The sequence below is a fragment of the Ptychodera flava genome, chromosome 3, assembly GCF_041260155.1.
Source record: "Ptychodera flava strain L36383 chromosome 3, AS_Pfla_20210202, whole genome shotgun sequence".
NCBI classification, from domain to species: Eukaryota; Metazoa; Hemichordata; class Enteropneusta; family Ptychoderidae; genus Ptychodera; species Ptychodera flava.
The window spans coordinates 8,925,169-8,946,609 of NC_091930.1; the positions used below are offsets into that span (position 1 = coordinate 8,925,169).

Here is a 21,441-nt window from a genome sequence, read left to right on the forward strand (position 1 = left end):
GCATCTTTTTTCTTTAATATTTGATTATTCTCACTTGCCAGAATTAAAAAAAATTCTGTGTGTTCTTCTATGTGTTGCTCTCTGGCCTGATCTTGTGTACAAGTATGTTTCACTGTCATGAGCGTCATTTGACCCAAACTCTTCTTTAACTACCATGTACAACAGAGTCAGAGCCATCTCTGTCACTGTTCAGGTATGCAGTGACAGTGGCACTGCAGTAGCAGAGCATTAATGACAGTGACACTACCCGTAGGCAGTAGCTGTATTAATTTTGATACTTGGCAATGTTTTTGTTCAGTTTTACTACAGCGTTCTTGTTCTACTCCCTACAGCATGTTGAATTGTCCAGTATTCAGCTTGCTATCACAGCCTGTGTATGTGTACCATGCATTTGTATCACTGGCAACTGACTGTCAGTCTGGACTGCAATTAAATTATTACAAAATACATATTTATATTTATACATACAGGCTTTGTCGACAAACTAAACAGTGTGTGTTTGAGCATGCTGTAGGGAGATAGCAAGAAACTGTAGTTGTTATATTGCATAGAAATATTGCATAAATCATTAACAGTTGCAGCTTCTGCCCTGTTACTAGGCTCCAGTTTGTTATTTTACGACAGATCACACGTTTAGATTTTTTTGAGATAAAAGTCATGAAATGTGACAAAATGGTTCTATATTTTGTTAAAATATTACTAACATTACAACATTTTGATGACATAAAATTGGTATTCATTTTTCATTGAATTACCTCCAAAAACTTGGAATTGGAAAATGTAAAACACAAAAGGGAACCAACAATTTTCAAGTCTCCCCCTTACAGGTAGAGCATAATTTTCAAGTTCCCCCTCTACTACCCCAAAAATTTTCGAATTCCCCTAAATTCCGGCAGACAGTCCATGTAGCCGATAATGACATGCTAATTAGATGCATGTGTACGGAGTTGCAAGTTGGCCTTGCCGGAGTTCCAGTATATGTTAATTGTCAAGTATCAACTAAAGTTACACCATTACACAGTAGAAGCGAGATTGTTGTTACACCTATATTACTACCTTACCTACGTCTGATTAACCCGGCCTCTGTACGAAGTTGCGTACTAAGTTATGAACTTACATGGGACTGGTTAAGAGCGTCGTACACATTCCTATGTGTACATGGGGGGACTTACATATCGAGTTACTCTAAGGGAACTATGCGGGGGCCTGTACCAAGTTGCATACTTACATAGTTACATAATTAGGCTAGGGGACCTATGCCGGGGCCTGTACCAAGTTGCGTACTTACTTAGTTACAAAGTTAGGATATAGGAACTACGCGGGGGCCTGTATCAAGTTGCGTAGTTACTTAGTTACAGAGTTAGGCTGGCGGAACTATGCGGGGGCTGGTATCAAGTTGCGTACTTACTTAGTTACAGAGTTAGGCTAGGGGACCTATGCCGGGGCCTGTATCAAGTTGCGTACTTACTTAGTTACAGAGTTAGGTTGGGTGAACTACGCGGGGGCCTGTATCAAGTTGCGTACTTACTTAGTTACAAAGTAAGGCTATGGGAACTACGCGGAGGCCCTGTACCAAGTTGTGTACTTACATAGTTACAGAGTTAGGCTGATAGAAGTATGCAGGGGCCTGCATCAAGTTGCGTACTTACATAGTTACAGACTTAGGCTGGAGGAACTATGCGGGGCCGGTACCAAGTTGCGTACTTACTTAGTTACAATGTTAGGCTATGGGAACTACGCGGGGGCCTGGATCAAGTTGTGTACTTACATACTTACAGAGTTGGGCTATGGGAAGAATGCGGGGGCCCAGTACCAAGTTGTGTACTTACATAGTTACAGTGTTAGGCTGGGGGAACTATGCAGGAGCCTGTATAAAGTTGCGTACTTACTTAGTTACAGAGTTAGGCTGGGGGAACTATGCAGGGGCCTGTATCAAGTTGCGTACTTACAAAGTTACAGACTTAGGCTGGGGGAACTATGCGGGGGCCCGTACCAAGTTCCGTAGTTACATAGTTGCAGAGTTCGGCTGAGAGAAGTATGCAGGGGCCTGTACCAAGTTGGGTGGTTACATAGTTACAGAGTTAGGACGGGGGAACCATGCGGAGGCCTGTATCAAGTTGCGTACTTACATGGTTAGAGAGTTAGGCTAGGGGAACAATGTAGCATTTGAAAACCTTAAAATCACAATTTCTTGACTTCAAACCACATACGAAGGTATAATGTTACAATGTCATAACAAATCGCATTTCTTCAAATATATGTTAGATGTGAATCCCCCCATTTTATGTTAATTTTTTCATTGAAAATCTGCGTCCACGAACCACACTCACTTCATTCATTTTGTCATAAATTTCATCTTCTTTTCATTGGCATGGTTTGGTCTGATTGATAGTCTAGTTTTCTGTTCACGCATTTATAAGTGTTTTTTGTTGTCTATCCGATCTTAATGTAACAAATGTGAAAGAGGCTCCCCCCTTACAATCCAAAATGTTTTTGTGTCGAGTTTGTGTTTGATTCGTTTTCGATATGTGTTCCTACATTCTTATCAGATTGTTTGTGTTAATATAATGTTTGTTTCGCTTCGGATATAAGCTTATGTAGGGAAGTTTGCATTAGTGTGTACGGTAATGTTTTGTTTGTGTGGGTAGAGTGGCCCTTTGACGATTGCGTTTTGAAACCCGAGTGTGGTCTAGTCGCAGTGTAGATTCTTTCCTCAGTTTGTGTTTGTTAAAATTTATTTTAATGCATTTTAGTGTTCTTGCTTTTCGAGTAGCAAGGCAAGTATATCAATGTTTGGGTCTTGTTGTGAGTCCGTTTGGTGTTCCGGTTTGTTTGTTCTATGTTTTTTTAATTCTGTAAATTTTGTTTTGACTTGTCTTTTAGATTTTTGTTTATCTTGTAAGCAATGATTGGTGATTCTGGGAATACATTCCTTAGTGTTGAATCCATCTCCAGTTCAGCCCAATATTTCAAATGACTTCCCCTAAGATCTATTGTTTTGATGTGTGGGCTGTATGTTGTGCTGAAGATGAGTTTGTTTGTTGTTTCTTTACGTGTACCTGTGCGGTTTGTTAGTGTTTTTCAGATAATATGGTCTATTTTTGCTGTTATTTTCGTGATTTCGTTGTTTTTGTATTCTCTGTCGAGTACTTTGTTTGTAAAGAAAGCGACTTTTCTAGTAAAGTCGTAATTGTTGTTACAAGTGCGAGCGTATCTTGATAAAGCCATTAAAAGTTGCTGTCGGGTGACACGATTCTCTATGTAGAAATTGGAATGTGTCTGTTGGTTTAGTATGTGTTTTGATGTCGAGGATATTTTCTTTGTAGAATCTTGCACCTTTGAAAACAACTACATCAATAAATGTAATTTCTTTTGTTGAGCTTTCGAATGAAAACTTAAATGTTGGGTGCATTGTGTTGATTTTTTGGATGAAGTTAGTGAGTTCGGTTTGTCTTCCGATAAAGATTACAAAATCTCATCTCTGAATCTTTTCCAGAAATTAATGTTGTTGTGGTTATTTACGAAAAGTAAAATGAAAAGTAATGTTGGCTATTTCCGGTGAGGCGTTTGATCCCATGCTGCAGTCTCGGGTTTGGCAGAAATATTGCTTGTTAAATTCAAAACTTTTGTGTTTAAGAATTACTGATAGCATTTCTATTAATTCTTCCGTGGATCGTTTTTTTATGCTGTATTTTGTTTGATGCGAGGTTTGTGAGTTAAGTGTTTCACTGACTAGCCGAATTGCTTCGTTGTGAATTGTCTTTGTGTACATTGACACCACGTCGAGTGTTATTGCTGGCGCAAATAAACTTGGAACACCGAAGTCCCTATATACATAGGAAAACCGTTGGGAATATCCCTATATCGCCAAGTAATCAGCCAACAGCGGTATCGCTAGTGCATTGGGTCATCTTACACTTTGTTTATCGAAAACACTGCGGGGTGCCCATGCTGTGTCTCATAGACAAAACGCCTTAGCAGAGGCCGTTCATTTTGCGTGAACGACGGTACAATAAAGAATTGACGTTTTGAGTAAAGTTACGTTGGTAAATTTCAATGACCAGGAAACCTACATCTGATTTTAGTCATATTGGTCCGAAACCAACTCGCCCGTTGTTTGAGATTACACGTTTGTTCGTACCGCGTTCCTGGTGTTAAAATTCACATCCCCCCCTGCCGATATAGTCTGTAAATATTAATTATGGATGGTATAATCGAGACTGTCTATGATTTTATCAGTTGGAACAAAATATTTCGATAGATTGACTAACACAACCAAAATTTTAAGCATTTTTCTTCAACTTTAAAAATAGTCATCGCCTAGACATCGCCGTTTTCGTTGAAATGCTCCATTTGGCATTAGTCGAATATGAACGCTCAGGTTTACCTTGGCCGTGTACTGCCTGAGAGGTGGCTACTTCTTCAGCTATTTTTTTCAGTTTCGGTAAAGATATCGCCAACTATTCCTTTCAGTGCTCAGTGCAAGTCTGTTTACGTTTGCAGGAAAAATATATCGTTGGCTCGCCCAACAAATTGTCAATGAATTCGGGCGAGTTGGTATCGGGAACTGGGTGGTTTGAAAATATACCCGTTTTGAAGCAAAATGTAGGTTATCAACATCATTGATGATATGCCTTTTTTCTCACCGTGTTGTCTCATTTCTCTGTAATTTTTTGGTGATAGCGATTTGAAAATAGTAATTCTTGTCCGCTGACCGTGGCGATTTGATGTAGCTCTCAGAATTCGAAGTACGAAACGTCGACGTCACTGGCTAGGCTGCGGGCCATGCCGCGGGAGATCAGAAAATACATTTTCAAACTTTGGGTCAAACTAAGTTTACGTTCTCGATCGGATAACGTTGAGGTCAAAAACAAACTTTGCCATAGCGATTAAAATCTGCAGCATTTCAGCGTTCTTTGCAATTGACGATATGATTGAAACATTTTATTTAGCCTGTCCTTTTTCATCGTACGTTTCTTGAGAATATAGTATGTACCCACTTCAATCGGATACCCCTATGAATAATGATATCATCTGTATGACGCACGCAATAAATGTGATTGAACTATGACTTTCTTGTGTCATGTCAAGGCCGAGACTCGGACACGGTTTACGTCGCCTTTGCCTCTGAGGAGAGGTTTTCAGAAACAAGCCGAGAAAAGGTCTAGCTTTATCCACGGTTTAGTTTATTCTTCAAAATCACGAAAGCCGTCGATGGCGACCGTAGAGGTATGGCCGACAGTTGGATGCTTGAAACATAGATCCCCCGCCACGCCACGCCGTGCGCCAGCAGCAACAAGTCGGACCATCCACGCTCGCGCTTTATTTCAACTTGATAATCAGCTGATACACTGAAATTCTCCGAAAACCGAAACCTTGCCAGTATTAGTTCTCACAGAATTTCGCTACGACATGTCGGATAAAAAAACGTCAAAGCCAGGAAGTTTTACCTAGCAACTCGCATCGGTGCACGGCCGATAACGTACCGGTAACGTACCGGTACCATTGGTTATTTCACAACCGTCTATTCCTCACTTAGAATATGCATCTACTTTACACCGGTCGACAAACCATAGATCCTCGAGAAACGAGGGTCTATGGACAAACCGGTTTCTTCGAAACGAAATTAGAAATTTAGCGACTTTGAATTTCACTCAAGGAAACACTGTCGCTTTGAATGGAAATTGTCGAAGTACATGCTCGAGATATTACATCGCTCGATGGCGTATTAAAAACGTGAATAAAGGTTCATGTACAACATATAAGAAAGAGACGCACATTTTAAACCTCAACGTAAGCTGATCACTTTATAAAAATGAAAGTTAAAAATACAGGGCGTAATTTACAATTTTTGTGAGATAGTGGAAATGACGGCATTTATGATGACACGCCTGCACAACGAAACGAAGCCAAACGATAGCGAGCTCAATGACAACACCTACCGTTTTCTCACCTACACTCTTTCTTCATTTTGAGGGAAAGTCTGTCAAAACGGTTGCTTCAACAGGTTCCCTGCTCATCGAAATTTACCCAAGTAACTTTACTCAAAACGTCAATCCTTTCTTGTACCATCATTCACGCAAATTGAACGGCCTCAGCTATGGTTTTTTGTCTATGAAACACAGTATGGGCACCCGCAGTGTTTTCGATAAACAAACTGTAAGATGATCTAATCACTAGCGATACCGCTTTGGCTAATCACTTGGCGATATAGGGATATCGCCAGCGGTTTTCCTATGTATATAGGGACTTCGGTGTTCCAAGTTTATTTGCGCCAGCAATAGACAAATGCCTGTTGAGGGACATTTGTCTTTTCTATTTCTTGTATGAAATTTGTTATATCTTTTATATATGTTGGTTGTTGCTGAACTTGTGGTTTTACGAAGTAATCCAGGAATTCTGTAATTCTGTAAGTGGGACTCAGTGGAGCAGCCACTGATTATTGGTCTGCCTGCAAATTTTGAGTTTTCAGGCGGCGGTTTGTGAATTGTAGGCAATGAGTACCACTGCGGAGTATGGGCATTTATGTTTTTGGATCAGGATACGTATAAATATCGTGGTCGATGTGTTTGTTCTCGTACATTTACTTTAATAGTTTGTGCACTTTTGTTTAATGTTTGTTCTGTGTCGTAACCGTCCAGTTGTGTATGATACTGAGTGTTGCGTAATTGCCTTTCCCATTCGTGTTCGTAATCTTTTGTGTTGACAATGACCATGCCCCAAACCTTGTCGAACGGTTTTATGGTCGATGATACGGTCACTATACAAGCCCTCACGTACTCCCCAAGCAAAATTCTGTAACTAAGTAAGTACGCAACTTGATACAGGCCCCCGTATAGTTCCCCTTTCCTAACTCTGTAACTGAGTCGCAACTTCATACAGGCCTCCGCGTAGTTCCCCAAGCCTAACTCTGTAACTAAGTAAGTACGCAACTTGATACAGGCCCCCGCGTAGTTCCCCCAGCCTAACTCTGTAACTAAGTAAGTACTCAACTTGATACAGGCCCCCGCCTAGTTCCCTCTGCCTAACTCTGTAACTAAGTAAGTACGCAACTTGATACAGGCCCCCGCGTAGTTCCCATAGCTTAACTCTGTAACTAAGTAAGTACGCAACTTGATACAGGCCCCCGCGTAGTTTCCCTCAGCCTAAATCTGTAACTAAGTAAGTACGCAACTTGATAATGGCCCCCGCGTAGTTCCCTCTGCCTAACTCTGTAACTAAGTAAGTACGCAACTTCATACAGGCCCCCGCGTAGTTCCCCACGCCTAACTCTGTAACTAAGTAAGTACGCAACTTGGAACAGGCCCCCGCGTAGTTCCCCCCGCCTAACTCTGTAACTAAGTAAGTACGCAACTTGGAACAGGCCCCCGCATAGTTCCCCCCCGCCTAACTCTGTAACTAAGTACGTACGCAACTTGATACAGGCCCCAGTGTAGTTCACCAAGCCTAACTCTGTAACTAAGTAAGTACACAACTTCATACAGGCACCCGCGTTGTTCCCTCTGCCTAACCCTGTAACTAAGTAAGTACGCAACTTGATACAGGCCCCCGCCTAGTTCCCTCTGCCTAACTCTGTAACTAAGTAAGTACGCAACTTGATACAGGCCCCCCGCGTACTTCCCCAGCCTAACTCTGTAACTAAGTAAGTACGCAATTTCATACAGGCCCCCGCGTAGTTGGCCCAGCCTAACTCTGTAACTAAGTAAGTAAGCAACTTGATACAGGCCCCCGCGTAGTTCCCAAAGCCTAACTCTGTAACTAAGTAAGTACGCAACTTGATACAGGCCCCCGCGTAGTTGGCCCAACCTAACTCTGTAACTAAGTAAGTACGCAACTTCATACAGACCCCTGCGTAGTTCCCCAAGCCTAACTCTGTAACTAAGTAAGTACGCAAATTGATACAAGCCCCCGCCTAGTTCGCCAAGCTTAACTCTGTAACTAAGTAAGTACGCAACTTGATACAGGCCCCCGCGCACTTCCCCCCGCCTAACTCTGTAACTAAGTAAGTACGCAACTTGATACAGACCCCCGAGCAGTTCCCCAAGCCTAACTCTGTAACTAAGTAAGTACGCAACTTGATACAGGCCCCAGCGTAGTTGCCCAGCCTAACTCTGTAACTAAGTAAGTACGCAACTTGATACAGGCCCCCGCGCACTTCCCCAAGCCTGACTCTGTAACTAAGTAAGTACGCAACTTCATACAGACTCCCACGTAGTCCCCAAGCCTAACTATGTAACTAAGTAAGTACGCAACTTCATACAGGCCCCCGCGCACTTCCCCAAGCCTGACTCTGTAACTAAGTAAGTACGCAACTTGATACAGGCCCCCCGCGTACTTCCCCAGCCTAACTCTGTAACTAAGTAAGTACGCAATTTCATACAGGCCCCCGTGTAGTTGGCCCAGCCTAACTCTGTAACTAAGTAAGTAAGCAACTTGATACAGGCCCCCGCGCACTTCCCCCAGCCTAACTCTGTAACTAAGTAAGTACGCAACTTGATACAGGCCCCCGCGTAGTTGCCCAAGCCTAACTCTGTAACTAAGTAAGTACGCAACTTGATACAGGCCCCCCGCGCACTTCCCCCAGCCTAACTCTGTAACTAAGTAAGTACAGAACTTGATACAGGCCCCCGCTAGTTCCCCAAGCCTAACTCTGTAACTAAGTAATTACGCAACTTCATACATGTCCCCGCCTAGTTCCCCAAGGCTAACTCTGTAACTAAGTAAGTACGCAACTTCATACAGGCCCCCGCGTAGTTTGCCCAGCCTAACTCTGTAACTAAGTAAGTACGCAACTTCATACAGACCCCCGCGTACTTCCCCAAGCCAAACTCTGTAACTAAGTAAGTACGCAACTTGATACAAGCCCCAGCCTAGTTCCCCAAGCCTAACTCTGTAACTAAGTAAGTACGCAACTTGATACAGGCCCCCGCGCAGTTCCCCAAGCCTAACTCTGTAACTAAGTAAGTACGCAACTTGATACAGGCCCCCGTGTAGTTCCCCAAGGCTAACTCTGTAACTAAGTAAGTATGCAACTTGATACAGGCCCCGGCGTAGTTCCCCAAGCCTAACTCTGTAACTAAGTAAGTACGCAACTTGATACAGGCCCCCGTGTAGTTCCCCAAGGCTAACTCTGTAACTAAGTAAGTACGCAACTTGATACAGGCCCCCGCGTAGTTCCCCAAGCCTAACTCTGTAACTAAGTAAGTACGCAACTTGATACAGGCCCCCGCGTAGTTCCCCAAGCCTAACTCTGTAACTAAGTAAGTACGCAACTTGATACAGGCCCCTGCGTAGTTGGCCCAGCCTAACTCTGTAACTAAGTAAGTACGCAACTTGATACAGGCCCCCGCGTAGTTCCCCAAGCCTAACTCTGTAACTAAATAAGTACGCAACTTGATACAGGCCCCCGCGTAGTTGGCCCAGCCTAACTCTGTAACTAAGTAAGTACGCAACTTGATACAGGCCCCTGCATAGTTGGCCCAGCCTAACTCTGTAACTAAGTAAGTACGCAACTTCATACAGACCCCCGTGTAGTTCCCCAAGCCTAACTCTGTAACTAAGTAAGTACGCAACTTCATACAGGCCCCCGCGCACTTCCCCAGCCTGACTCTGTAACTAAGTAAGTACGCAACTTGATACAGGCCTCCGCGCAGTTCCCCAAGGCTAACTCTGTAACTAAGTAAGTACGCAACTTGATACAGGCCCCCGCGTAGTTCCCTCAGCCTAACTCTGTAACTAAGTAAGTACGCAACTTCATACAGGCCCCCGCGTAGTTCCCCCAGCCTAACTCTGTAACTAAGTAAGTACGCAACTTGATACAGGCCCCCGCGTAGTTCCCCAGCCTAACTCTGTAACTAAGTAAGTACGCAACTTGATACAGGCCCCCGCGTAGTTCCCCAAGCCTAACTCTGTAACTAGGTAAGTACGCAACTTGATACATGCCCCCGCGTAGTTCCCCAAGCCTAACTCTGTAACTAAGTAAGTACGCAACTTGATACAGGCCCCCGTGTAGTTCCCCAAGCCTAACTCTGTAACTAAGTAAGTACGCAACTTGATACAGGCCCCCGCGTAGTTCCCCAAGCCTAACTCTGTAACTAAGTAAGTACGCAACTTCATACAGACCCCCGCATAGTTCCCCCAGCCTAACTCTGTAACTAAGTTAGTACGCAACTTCATACAGGCCCCCGCGCACTTCCTCCAGCCTGACTCTGTAACTAAGTAAGTACGCAACTTGATACAGGCCTCCGCGCGGTTCCCCAAGGCTAACTCTGTAACTAAGTAAGTACGCAACTTGATACAGGCCCCCGCGTAGTTCCCCCAGCCTAACTCTGTAACTAAGTAAGTACGCAACTTGATACAGGCCCCCGCGCACTTCCCCCAGCCTAACTCTGTAACTAAGTAAGTACGCAACTTGATACAGGCCCCCGCGTAGTTCCCCAAGCCTAACTCTGTAACTAAGTAAGTACGCAACTTGATACATGCCCCTGCGTAGTTCCCAAAGCCTAACTCTGTAACTAAGTAAGTACGCAACTTGATACAGGCCCCCGCGTAGTTCCCCCAGCCTAACTCTGTAACTAAGTAAGTACGCAACTTGATACAGGCCCCCGCGTAGTTCCCCCAGCCTAACTCTGTAACTAAGTAAGTACGCAACTTCATACAGGCCCCTGCGTAGTTGGCCCAGCCTAACTCTGTAACTAAGTAAGTACGCAACTTGATACAGGCCCCCGCGCACTTCCCCCGGCTAACTCTGTAACTAAGTGAGTACGCAACTTGATACAGGCCCCTGCGTAGTTCCCCAAGCTAACTCTGTAACTAAGTAAGTACGCAACTTGATACATGCCCCTGCCTTGTTCCCCAAGCCTAACTCTGTAACTAAGTAAGTACGCAACTTGATAAAGGCCCCCGCGTAGTTGGCCCAGCCTAACTCTGTAACTAAGTAAGTACGCAACTTGATACAGGCCCCCGCGCACTTCCTCCAGCCTGACTCTGTAACTAAGTAAGTACGCAACTTGATACAGGCCTCCGCGGCGGTTCCCAAGGCTAACTCTGTAACTAAGTAAGTACGCAACTTCATACAGGCCCCCGCTTAGTTCCCCCAGCCTAACTCTGTAACTAAGTAAGTACGCAACTTCATACAGGCCCCCGCGTAGTTCCCCCAGCCTAACTCTGTAACTAAGTAAGTACGCAACTTGATACAGGCCCCCGCGCACTTCCCCCAGCCTAACTCTGTAACTAAGTAAGTACGCAACTTGATACAGGCCCCCGCGTAGTTCCCCAAGCCTAACTCTGTAACTAAGTAAGTACGCAACTTGATACATGCCCCCGCCTAGTTCCCCAAGCCTAACTCTGTAACTAAGTAAGTACGCAACTTGATACAGGCCCCCGCGTAGTTGGCCCAGCCTAACTCTGTAACTAAGTAAGTACGCAACTTGATACAGGCCCCCGCGCGGTTCCCCAAGGCTAACTCTGTAACATGATACAAGCCCCAGCGTAGCCCCCTCGGAGTTCCCCATGTTCGTGTGCCCCTATATTCGTGTAGGCTACAGTCTACCCCTCCCCCCCCATTACCATATTTGGCCTTAACTCATTAGCATAATTTTCGTGTACCCCTATATTCGTGTCGGCTACATGGACTATCTACCTAAATTCCTCCAGCCCCCCCCCCCCACCCGGGTTTTTTGTGAACGCAGCCCTAGCAATCTGTGGGTCGGAGACGCGGAGGCCATAAGTGACGTATAGTGTCTAGGCAAAGTTGTCAAAGAAATCCGTTGTCTTTTTTAACATAACTTGTGCTTTTAGTATTACTTTTTTGAAAGTCTGGAAATTCCGATTTGTTACTCTGGCTTTCTATTCAGCAAAAGTTTTCCTATCGAAGGGTGTTTACTTGGGAAGGGCCCTTCCTGGTTACGGAGACTTTGCTACGTTGACCTAAATCATAGACTTTATTGGCGGGAACTGTCTATGACCAATGAGGCGTGCAGGTCGATCTAGTTTCAGTGTGTTAACACAGGCACTATAGTTACTATAGTGATTCAGTTTTGTCTCTAATGCTGTTTACCGCCCGTCGTGACTTCTATTCGTTATCCAGATAAAACATGCCACGTAGAATAGTACACGATAATTTCTAATTCAAAAAGTGTGTTGTTAAGACATTCAAAACATTAAATATTAATACTTATCTTTTGAATCATCGCGGTAGCAAATTCAGTACAAAAACTAAGGGAGATGAAAACGACACTTCGTATGTTCGTGAAATTCTTCACATTAATTTGATCTAAATTTCTCCTTGCGATTTTTGACAGACAGTTTTCTCCAGGACGGTTCTAAACGGTGCATTTTGAGATGATCCCGAAACAAGCATAGAGAGCTAATGTAACAACCTTGTTTGGAGTGGTTTGTACAACAGTACTGTCATTCATCAAAAGAACAAACAATGTGTACACTTACCATAATTCACGAGCCTTAGCCATCAGTACCTATCTTCATGTTGCGATCAACATGCCTGGATGTCGCACAGTGACAACAGCATATCGCGATCTTAAAACGATTGTAGCATTTCGAAATGTTCTGGCCGCCTTTAGTCAGTGATCTTGGAAAGCGATTCAGAAAAAGATTGAGAACAGATTTTTCGGGTTTTGGCCACTCGGTAGTGCATCGCTGGGCAACAGCCTCTCGCCTACGGGACTCGGTTGTGTGGATAAGCATTCTCCAGGGCACCTGCCACAGTGGCTAAGTCGGTATTTTAGTCGAGGAAGAAACGGGGAATTCTCGACACTGTAAAGACAAAGGTCTCTGCTTGACCAAGTTGACTGCTCTGGATAAGATATTTTGGCGCTCGAAGTTTGCATGCGCATGCGCTGTACATGAAAATATTCAGTGCATGGGTGTGGTGTTGACCGCGCTATGTTTGGAGAGAGGCGAAGAGAGATGCCATAGGATAGGGAGATTTACATGTATTAATTTTAATCTATAGCGCCGACATACTGGACAACTTAGTTTTTTTATATTTAAGTTTGTGATCAACACAAAGAGACAATGGCAATACCAGTAAAACGATTTATTCATTAATTCACGAAGTGCTGATATTTGTGCTCTGTTCACCTCTGTGCTGAAAATATAGGGATTGTACAAATCTTTAGAATGCTAAGGCTGATATTTATACCTTCTGTTGCATAACATGACAAACAAATAGCTGTGATCCGACCCAGCTGTTACCCCGGCTGGTTCTCCATAGTAAACGGAGGAAAGTTCCCGTGTACTAATACAACGTGCGTTTTCCAAAAAAAACCCCGGATATTCTGCCAATTTCGCCAACAGCATTCACATTTTCAGTATTCATATTTGTTGCATTGTTTTTATTCATAATTGCTTACATGAACAATGGAGCTCCGTTTCTAGCTCCATGCATGAACCCATGATTGCGTAAACATCACATTCAGGACTATGTTGCTCTCAATAGAGACAGGAAGCGCGTTTGACCCCAATCAACCGCTAAAACTCCGAAGTTGTACTTACACGAATTGTTTTGTATTTTTACATTTCCCCAAATCTTCCATGATGACGGCTGGTCGAAATAAATTGTTTGTAAGTTTCAATTTTTACGGCACTGACCTTTGCATTATAATTTGACTTGCGGTTGTTAGCCATTTCTCTGACGTTGCACGCAGATTATCAATCGTACGGTTCAAAGATCTCTTAGTTAAACAGTGAGTGCAAATCAGGGTTTAACACAGCACGGTTCGGTAAACAAGCGTATTGCTACAGCAAAGTATACTGTATCTTGCAAAATCTTACAGTCTGTGAGTGTGTGAATAATAATTCATAGCATAGTTCAAAGTTCAGGGCATCCGGTGCTGGAAGTAGAACACTGTCAGGCTTTATTTGGTATACATAAATACCAAGATATACATCACAATCATATTATTCACCAGGAGTTCCACAAAATTATTCGATAAAATATACAAGCAGTGTGGTAAATTCGGATGAATTAGTTTTTCAGGATTAGATTCACAAAACAGCCACATATTTTGTATTATTTACAATACACAGTTGCCGCCGACAAATGTACTAACGTTGTTTCGAAGGGATGCCTGGCCGTAAGACGTCAATCCCGCCACTGTCTTCCTCGCGGACATATACAACATACAAACATATACAACTGAACAACGGCGATGTAGGTTCAGTGATTATATAATAGGTCCTACGCGCTACACACACTGAAAATACTATCTTCGCTTGCCAAGGTCATGGGTCCAGGCAGCTGGATACGGACCTGTGTGAGCGTACGATGAGAAATAGAAAATTGGCCTTCTTTAGCTCTGCATTCACATATGTGTTCTTTTGACAAAGATCTTGATGTTGCTTTCACTTTTGCTGACTATAATTGTAGGTGTTGCTGGCAACAGAAAGTTTCAATTATAGATTGGACGCCCATCGAAAAATTACATAATCAAGTTGTGTAATAATAATAATATTTTTATTGCTTGCTTGTAAATATAGGATTTACATCACATTTGTGGCAATAAAAGTGTGATACAAAAATAAGTTAAAATTTTCTTCAATAAAGATAGTATTACAGTATAATAATAGTAGCTAATAATAAATATAACTAGGTATTTCTTTGTTTATATAAAGTAAAAATATAATCAGCAAGTTGTTCATTAAAAGATAACTCTTGTTTTGTTAGTAGAGAAATAAGCTGATTTTCAGTATCGTCGTTTGGGAAATTGATTTTACTGAAAAAGTACTTTCTTTGGACTTTGTATTTCTGACAGACTAATAAAAAGTGTGTTTCATCTTCAATACTGTTGGTGTTACACTGATTGCAGTATCTTTCAGTAATTGGGGTTTTTGGAACAGTGTGTCTCCCTTTTTCAATTGCTAGATCATGATTGCTAATGCGAAGTTTGGTGAGCAATTTGCTTTTCTCACCTTGCAACTGTGTTAGGTAGGGTTCTAATCTAAAATTACGTTTTATTTTGGCATACATTCTTAGTTTACTATTTTCATCAGTGATCAACTTTTTTCCAAAAGACTTCATAATTGTTTGTTAAATTTGTTTTCATTAACCAGTTATAACTTTGTGGTGTTTAAGTGATGGAGCTTTATCAAGGAGAAAGTCCATTCCATTGTCTTTAATTAAAGCACTTAAACAGTTAAACCAGGATCTATTGTTAGTGTTGTTTACCATTTGCTCCAGAAAAGCTTCTTTAGCAAGATTACAATGTGGCAGTTGTACGATATGAAGCCAGTGTTTAACAATATTAAGTTTGATCTCAAGTAGAAGTGGAAATTGTCCTAGTTCACCCCTCACAGCGGCATTACAAGCTTGTCTATTACACTGTAAAATGTTCTTACAAAATTTGAGGTGAGTTTTTTCAATTGCTAATTTATCCCACTTCTTGTAATCCATGAAATCTTGTCCCCAAATCTCTGAGCCATACAGTAAAACAGGTTTAATGAAAACATTGAAAAGATGTAGGGAAAATTTTATCTTTCTGTTGTGCAATAAAACCCTTTTTAAACTATACAAAGATTTTGCTGCTTTATCAGCCAAATTTGTAACTGTGTCACTAAAACTACCGTTTGATTTAATTGTCAGTCCTAAGTATGTATAGCTCTTAACAGATTTGATGCATGTACTACCATAGCTAAATAAGTGTTTATCTACCAAGGAGATTTACTAAAATTAATTGCTTGGGTTTTCTGTAAATTAACATCAAGTTTCCAATTGGAGCAAAATGTGTGTAGTGTATTTAACTCCCTTTGCAGACCTTCTTTTGAAGTAGAGATTAAGACTAGGTCATCAGCGTAAAATAATGAGTTAACTGGGGTATTATTCAACACTGGTGGTTGAGTATTTACTTTGTCTAGATTTGTTTTCAAGTCATTGACATATAAATTGAACAGACTAGGACTTAGAACACAGCCCTGTTTTACTCCTTTTTCAACTTTCAGGCTGGGCGAGATAAAATTATTTGTTTTGATGTGTATTTTTGTGTTGGTGTACATGTGTTTTATAAGTCTGTATAATTTGCCATTAATGTTATTTTTGAGAAGTTTATGGAAAAGACCAACTCTCCATACCGAGTCGAAAGCCTTAGCAAAGTCAACAAAACAAACATAAATGTTCTGCTTATTGTTAATATATTTATGTATTATTGTCTTCAGGGTAAATATGTGATCTATTGTGCGATGGTTTTTGCGAAATCCAGCTTGATTATTATGTATAATATGATTGTCATCTAAAAAACTATTTAGCCTTTCATTAGAATGTAAGAAACTTTTCCTACACAACTTCCGACAGAAATGCCCCTATAATTTTTCGGGTCATATTTATCTCCTTTTTTAAATAAGTGTGTCATAATGCTTGTATTCCAGATGTCTGGAAAGTTGGATGTATCTAGAACTGCATTAAATAATTTAGCTAAGGGTTTACAGAGAAAGGGGGAACCATGTTTTAACAACTCTATACAAAACCCATCAATCCCTGCTGCTTTTTTACTTTTTAAATTTCTAATTGCTGATAACACTTCATTAGTTGTTATTGACTTATCCAGCTGCTGATTAGCCTGATTCTTAGTTTCTTCAGATGTTAAACTATCAATAATTTGCTGTTGGAAATCACTATACCTGTCATTTTCAATGAGCAAGAATTTTTGTAAAATTCCATCCATGTGTACGATGCTTCTCCACGAGAGCACACATTCAGTTGTGCGAGGTGACAGGGCAGGCACCCGCTTTTAATTAAGAAGATGATGATTCAATATTCGTCACTGGCATAGAACATGCATTAAAAAGAAAATAGCGATGTAGTTTCAGTGATTATATGATAGGTCATTGGTCCTACACACAACCGAAAAATACAGATAATTGGTCTTCTTTAGCTCTGCATTCAGATATGTGTTTCCTTAACAAAAGGTCTTTGCGTTGCTTCAACTTTTGCCGACTTTATTTTTAGGTGTTGCTGGCAACAGAAAATTTCAATTATAGATGGGACACGTATTAAAAAATCACATTTAACGATGTGATTCGGGTTTACTTCAGGTCAATAGCAAACTTTTATATTTCAAATTTCGGACCACCGACACTAAGTCTTTCTTTTGACGAAAAATGTTGAGTCATATAATACATCGGGAAATTCCTGAAATATTACTAGAAAGGCTAACTATCAGCTACACCGCGTGTCAGACCATTCTTTTACGTTCATTAACTGGCACTCGCGCTCAGTATCTTCGAAAATGCAAGCCAGGACCATAAGCCATACATATACAGTGGAGAGATTAACGGTGTAGAGAATTTCACATTACGATGAATAAAGATTTGGGGATAAAATATAGTCGGTCATTCAGGGTTTGATTTTAAGTTACTATGACTCGAAACAATCTCAGAAATCGATATGCGCTTGTATTGCTCGTCGAGCGAAACTTATGGATTGCGTAACTCCACTATAGACTCCAGTCGAAACTCTCTCGGAACATGACGTCGACGACAGCACGCACTATTCTACGCTACGGCATGAGCGTTAGTTTAATCGAAGGGGACTGTGGTTTGATAAAATCGGTACTGACTCAATATATTTAAGACAAGAACACAAAAGCGAAGTTTGACACTTGAAATAACAATCTCTGTCGTAACGGAAGGGGGCATGCCTACAGGAGAGTGCAAAAATGAATTTGAACGACTGAAGTTTTAATGGCGTCAAGAGTTATTGATCTCATCTTTAGGTAGAAAAAACTTGCAACTGACGTCCTGTAGGTGCAGGCACTTTTAAAGGGGTCTTTACTATGATAAGATATATTGTGCATGACAAGTAATGTGAACTGACTAATTTTAAGTCATGAGGGTAATTAATTAGCTGTTCATGATAATTTGCCCTCCCACTGAACATTTTCGACTTAACCAATCCCCTACTATATTTTGGCCTGTTTCCCCTCCCCACTGTGAATGTTTGAAGCTCCACTGCCCTGTGGTGAAAAAACTTGCCGATTTCCCCTGCCCTGGAAAAAAAATTCCCCTCAAAATTTTGTCATTCCATTTTCCCCTGCAGACATGAAGCTACCCTACCCTGTGATGAAAAAAACTGTCGATTTTTCCCTGCCCTGAGAAAAAATTTCCCCTTAAAATTAACATTCCCATGCAGACACATACTGCAGTGCCCTTCTATTTGGTTTCAATCTTGCAGTACATAGAGTGAGATGTTGGGTCAATCGATAGGCTAAGTAGTCTGGGTAACCTTTAAAAGGTATACGTACTTGCCCTGTGTCCCCATCCCCAGAAACACCATGGATGAATTCCCGCTGTCCCCGTTTTACAAGTAGGCTTTCCCTCTCCTCGTATTTCGCCAAGCCCTGTCAACAGGACAATCAACCAATATCTGCCCTGCCCGACAAAAAAACAAAAAATTTGCTCCCCTGCCACCTAAAATATGTCCCCTACCCTAGCAAAATTAAAATTTCTCCTGCCCTCAAAAATTGCTTCTGGAGTTAGCTTTTTCGATGAATAGCTCCGTTGGCCTGGTCCTGTTTGTATATAGAAGTCGGCGCTAGTATAAACTTGACAATCACTTCTAACAAAGAACATGTATAAATCGCCGATCGCGAGACAGGAAGTTGACCACTCTAGTGAATGCCCGACGCGACGACAGCACACAGGTCTCGATCGGGTAGTTAGACTGTTTTACACAAGCTTCGACATTTTCGTCTTGACCGTGAACGGTGCGGTGGTAACTAGATTGTAACCGTTGAGACAACAGTATACAGTTAATATGCCAGTTTTGCGTTCGACAAATGGATTAAACCGTGAATTACTCTGCTTTGTTTGTTGTGTAAATACTACCCACTGCTGGCACCAAGCAATAGCAGTTTCACTGTGCGATTTCTTTCAATTTTCACGCGATCTGAGATTCTAAACATGATGCTAAATATTTCAACTTTCAAAGTACTGGTGCTATAAAATTCTGAGAAAACAGTGCGTGAGTTGGACTTCTTCGCTACGATGTGTGACGAATGGGTCGTTTACACAAATCGTCGATTTTCTCAGTTCTGTTTTTGGCAAAGTGTACTTTATTCAAATAAGTATATGTTGGCGGCGCCTTGATAAAGTTGCCTGATTTTTCACCTATGGACAGTGAATGAATATATCTGAAAGCGAATTTCAAAACTCCAAGACAAGACTTTTTTGCCCAGTATACCCAGCTCTCGATTGCCGTAAACAGATCACTAAGGTTGATTGTACTTGCAATTTTTCAAGTAAGGAAACTAAAAACCACGGGTTTTCGAGTAAAACTGCACTGTATGTGCACTGTTTTTGAAAAACTAACAAATTTTTGAACTCTTTTGTGACCGAGCTGATAAAAAAAATTACCACGTCGGGTGTGTTACCTCTTCTTCTATGTGAAAATGCCGATCGATACGTGCACTGCCTATTAACCCGAGTCGCTTCCTTAGGCAATGCAAGGTGACACCCGCTTTAATAAAGACGGTGGTGGTTAAATATTTGCATAGAACATGCACTAAAAAGAAAATAGTTTGATCCATGAGGTATTGATATATTGTTTAAGCAAACTATGGCCTGAGCAATGGTAATACAATAAATTAAACAATAAATTACGAAAAAAATTATAATGTTAAAAATCAACATGAATGATGACTAAAAAAACAAAGTCTACAATGACTATCCGGCAATACTGTTTAAACAGAACAGAAAATCTCAACAAGCGCCTGTCCAAGTTCATATCAGTTACAGGTGTTTGCTCAGTAGACACTATCCAGAATTTATATTCGGAGTTCAGAGTCCACGTCGATCTCGCTGCTGTGTTTACAAATTCCTTGAGTAACTGATTCCTGTTCGCCGGGAATCTGATACACACAACGTCCTCCAGAGAGTTTTCGGGGATTACTCAATAGCAGTCCTAAAATTTCGTCAATGGGTTGGTATGTCGGATAACTAATAGTATAAGCAATGCAAAGCGACCAACCGCGTCGTCTTGGTTACCGGCAAGAAAATTCCCTTAGACCGACTATTGAGTAATAGGTTTTGACGGAAACAGAAGGCGTTCATGGCGTGTGAACAGAACAATTGCTGGCAAAATGGATAAGAAATTCTATCTGTTACACTCCAGATGTCAGAATGACCTTTTCTTTACATTATTTCCTAAATTGAAGCATTTTGTCATCCCGTATGCGTACAGAAAGATGTGATGACGAACATGATTTTCCCAGATTGCAGACCACAAATGGCAAATCAGCAAATATAATACAGGATAACTACAGATCCCGAGAAAACTAGAACGTATACTGTTTAAACGCAGTTTGAGAGAAATGGATATCTCACTGGTTACTGGTCACGCGATAGACAGTTTTGTCAAAAAATCACTCACAATAACACAAACATTGTAACACCTAGTTTAGTGCAGTAGAAAATTTCGTCACTTGTTCAAAAGATTTGGCTTATTGCTTGGTCTATATTGAAACCTGGTTTGCTGATTCTATTGTTTCTTCAAAATTCAGTCAAAATCTTGACGATAATGTTGCAGGTGCAGCTACCGTTTGTGCTTTCCTGAGGTTTGGATTCCCGTTGTTAAACGAGTTGTTATGTAAAATGAACCGCTCGCCTTACGAATACAAGCGCATAGTAGACGGATTGCCCTTGGTATCAAAGATGATAATACGGTAAGGAAACCTCATGGTATGTATTATTAAAACGGTACAAAATCTTAAGTTTTAGTATCGGAGAAATAGTTTACTCAAACGATGAAGGGGGCAGTATTTCGGTTAGGAAACCTTAATTTCAGTGTTGATGATAAATTTAAGTCGAAAACTTGACACTATCTCCTGAAATTTAAAAAGGAGCATTTGTAGAAAAAACTATTTATTTTGTATTATTATTTATCTTTATCCTAAAATGGAAAGGTTGAAAGACTGAAATTCAAAAAAGAGATAAAATCATGATACGCAAAAATAAAATGCCTCTTATTCGAATTGTAATAACTTTATTGCCAAACAAAATTTCGCAAAATTTTACGCTGTCAGAGAGGAAATTGTTTTGAAATCCTGAATTTTTGAGACAATAGAATTCAGAAAATCGGCTGACTTACATAATTTTGCAAAAATTTACACTTCTTTGTCATCCAAGTTACGACCACTTGAGAAGGTAAAAGGTAAACCCCGACCAATATTTTAATCTTGGGTTCATAAATTACTTAAAATTTAATAAATCTTCGCAAAATGATTTTGAGTGAAACACGCTCTGTTGGGTGCAGTCCTACCTTAGTTTATCTCCTGCACATTGGTATGTGTATGATGTACATATACTTACGATACTCCTGTTGGGAACAATCCTGATTTAAAAACAAAGTAGTTTGGAGAGCCGATATTTTCCACACATTTAAGGTCTGTTTATGAAACACTATTATAGTGGAACTACCTCTATTATATTTCA

The 21,441-nt window shown here is 41.1% G+C and overlaps 1 protein-coding gene across 1 annotated transcript in view; it reads right to left on the bottom strand.

Annotated features, from left to right (window-relative positions):
* LOC139129490 (uncharacterized) overlaps positions 1 to 21,441 on the bottom strand; it is a 76,745-nt gene that overhangs the window by 17,161 nt on the left and 38,143 nt on the right. The gene's annotated exons all lie outside the window — the stretch shown is intronic.